We start from the raw sequence: 3,913 nt of genomic DNA on the forward strand, positions 1-3,913 counted from the left end.
TAAACATATAGGGAACCCTGAATTCATGCCGTGGCCAGACAAGGAATAGTTGCTATCCCAATTAGTTCTTTATCTGGATAAACACAGCTGTAGAACACTTTATCCAGATAAATAGCATATGCTGTAAAACACTGCACTTCACACGCTGCGTGTTTTTTATTCACCTTCAAGTGGTATTTGATACTGTATTTATCCTGCCTGTCTGTTTTGTTGCTGCTTCCCCATGATCATGTATTGGAGGCATTATGAGTGGTTAGGTTTATTATTTAGCCAAAGCTTTCTGGACCATGATAAACTGTATCCATATCTGATGTGAGGAAAGCATACTGAGCATTTTCTATTCAGAGAACTCTTGCCCCATGACATCAATTTGGGATTTAGCAGATGATGAGATTCAGGGCTGTCTATCTTCGGGTGTTGGTGTGGGCATTTTTATTGTATAGGGAATAATCATAATAATAATGATATTAATAGTAACTATCATTTACTGAATAACTACTACTTCTCAGGCATGATACCGGCCTTTCAAGTTGGATCATTTCATGTAATCCTTCAAATAATTCTATGAGGTAGACATCATTATTATTCCCCTTTTTACAGATGCTTAAACAAAGCCTCAGATTAATTTAAAAATTTAGCTTAGGGTTTTACAGCTAGGAAAATGATACACCTGGAATATGAAGCCAAGCACTTTAATTCTTAGATACCATGCCATTTATAAATTAGGCATGGATGTTCTTGATTACGTATGCTTGGAAAGAAAAGTGTGTGTCTGTGTGTGTGTGTGTGTGTGTGTGAGTGTGTGTGTATCTGTGTGACAGTCATCTTCCCACCTTGTAGCAAGAAGCTGCCTAATCAGTCAGAGCCTGATGAACAAATTTGAGCCTTTAGTTTCCTCTGTGCCTAAATCCTGATGAACTCTTCACTTTTCAATGATATTAATCAGTTAATTTCATTTGTCACCTTTAGCAAGGCACTTAACATGTAACGTCTTCAGTTCTTTCCTAATGATAATGAAGATATTACGCAGCATCTTCTATTAATTAATTGATTTATTCAGCATTTATATGTTCAGAATCCCTTTCTACTAAGCTAAGGTAGTGAAGATTTAATTAAGATGAAATACACTTTAGCCCCAGTCTCAAGTCTCATGTAGAAGTAAGGCTTTTATACAGAATCACTAAATGGTTGTTAAATAACTGATTTAATTACAAATTCAGTGTTTCAAGACCAAAAATGTTGAGCTACAGTTGAACACATGGTTTTAGGCTTTGATTTTGTGCAATAGACACTAAAGATATAATAGAGATTTGAAGACGTAAACCCCAAAACATTCATTATTTTGTGTTCTCATTTGTAGCCCAAAAACTGATACAAAGAAAATCTATTTTGTTTGAAATTTGACTTTTTAAATTTAGGCCAAGAGTTAAATAAATGAGCAAAGAAGCTTTTGAAGCCAAATGTGGCCTAGATTTTTTCTTTTAAGAAATATCTTTTTTTCTTTTTCCTTTGTTTTTTTTTTTTTCTAACTAACTTAAAATTCACAGCTTCTACATCCAGAATAGATAAAATAAAATAGTATAAAACAGGCATTTACTTATGGAACAGCTCCTCACAAGTCACGATTAACCTCAACAGCAGATTTTGTTTCTAAGTTGTGCCCTTTCTTTCCTGTGCCCAATCAAAATGAACACTTCTGAAATTCTTTTCACTGAGGGCTTATATTTTGTGGTATTTTAAAATAAGTATCAGTTGACCTGATTTTTCAAGATATATAAAATTCAGGCAGGTTATGCTATGCGTGCTTATGTAAAGTCATGGTATTTAAAATATAGAAAACTCATTTGCTGCATCTTATTTCATCACTTGAGATGACCTAGAATGACTAAGCAGTCACAGACAAATATTGGGGTTATTCCCTATTTCCTGATTGTTCATTATTAAGCATCTATTAGGCATGTAATGAGATTCATGTTTATAAGAGGAATATAAGATATAGACCCCAGTTTCTACGAGCTTGAATTTTAAGTGGAGACAAGACACGTAGTGTTTGATTGTCACAAAATCAGTAGTAGACCCAGGGAGATATTTGAAATGGAATGAGATTAGGACTGGCAAACAGTAGGAGAATGCAACTGTTAGACGGGAAGTTCTGATTGTAGAGTGAAATGTATCACAGAAAATCATCTGTCTATAGAGTTTAAAGACACAAAAGCATGTTTATTCCACGTTATAATTTTTCTACATATCTTCATCGTCATCATAGCCATCATCATTCTCATAACTAACATTTACTGATCATGTGGAATGTTCCAGGCACTACTCCAAGAACTTCTCACGTATTAACTCATTAATCCTTACCAAACCCCTGTAGGCTAAGTGTAAACATCATACTCATTTTAGAGATGAGGATGCTGAAGCAAACTGAGAACAAAAGAACTTCTTCAAAGCCAGGCATGTAGTAAGTCATGGAGTTGCGTTTATATACATTATGACATCAAGTGGACCACTGAGCTCAGATTTGAACATTCTTCTGAACAATGCTGCCTGTCTTGAGAATTTGCGTACATTGTATTCGGTTTTATTTAAAATGCTTTTCTGTTAACACCTTGGTTCTAAAATTACTATTAAAATATAAATCTTAATAAACTAATAAAATTAGTTATTATATATAATATATAAGATTAGTTAATTTATCTTAATTTACATTAGTTAAGCATCTGCTCTATTCAATGCACAGTGATAGACCCTGTGTAGAATATATACACGTAGTTTAAATCTATTTTAAATATTACAATCTGTATTTCCCCATGTCTTAGCCGTGCTGGGATGTTTACCATTGCTCAATGACAGAATGCACTTCTGAATTTTGTACTTGACCACTTACCAGGTGAGACAAATTAATTCAACTTTCTGCTATTTAGAAAGTACGCAGATAATAAAATACCTACTTCATGGGGTTTTGAGGAATTCATGATTTTGTGTAAATGAAGCTCCTAGGATAGTGTATGACACATGGTAAGTGCTCAGTAAAGATTGGCTATTATTCCAGACTCGCTGATTCCTTTGCTGGTGTCTTAATAGATACTTCTTTATTTTTTTAACACCCAGATCAAGCACCAGATAGTTTGGAAAGCTCTCTGAGAATTCACTGGAAAGATGACTTTTTGTTTAATTTTATGTCTTATAATCATAATTCACTTATAGAAGCAACTGGATTTTCAGCTGTTCTGATGAAGTGTCAACTGACTTTTTCTTTAGTATTAGATGTACTCTCAGAAACATTTTGGTCACAGAAATGTAACATTCATTATGTCATATAAAGAACTTGATGAAGCCATGCACTATAAAATTCTCTGTATTTTTGGTATTCCTAAGATTCAGTCTAAAACCTTATCAAGTCAATTTGTATGTATGGAACCTCCTTCTTGTTACATTTAACTTCACTGCTTCTCTACTTTTCCAATTTTTTTTTTTTTAATCAGAGTAACTTCTTACTCAAGAGAGAAGGGAATCTGTGGGTAAACCCTAATATATTATTTACATTGATACGTTCTTTTATAGAGATCGAATATAATGCTGAGAGGTCTATGTTGTACACTATGTTTTCCCAAACACAAAGAGTATCTCCTGAATGAAACCTAAGTAGGAATATGAATGGTGTAATATGGGAAAGAATTGTACAACTGAGTTACATTTGGGCATATTTAGAAATTATTCACTGAGCATCTAGTAGAGGCAAAGGATAAAGCAAACAAATACAAATTAGTTTATAATCTAGTGTGGAGATGCAAATTATATAGACAAAATAAGCAGTATAGATTGATTGGGGAAATGATGATTTCAAGTGAATGTAGACTTTACTAAAAATATGTTTAAAGTCTCATTTCAGAGAAATGAGATGTAGATGTCT

Source organism: Ceratotherium simum, chromosome 2 (genome assembly GCF_057802395.1).
Source record: "Ceratotherium simum simum isolate JZ-2026a chromosome 2, ASM5780239v1, whole genome shotgun sequence".
Taxonomy (NCBI): domain Eukaryota; kingdom Metazoa; phylum Chordata; class Mammalia; order Perissodactyla; family Rhinocerotidae; genus Ceratotherium; species Ceratotherium simum.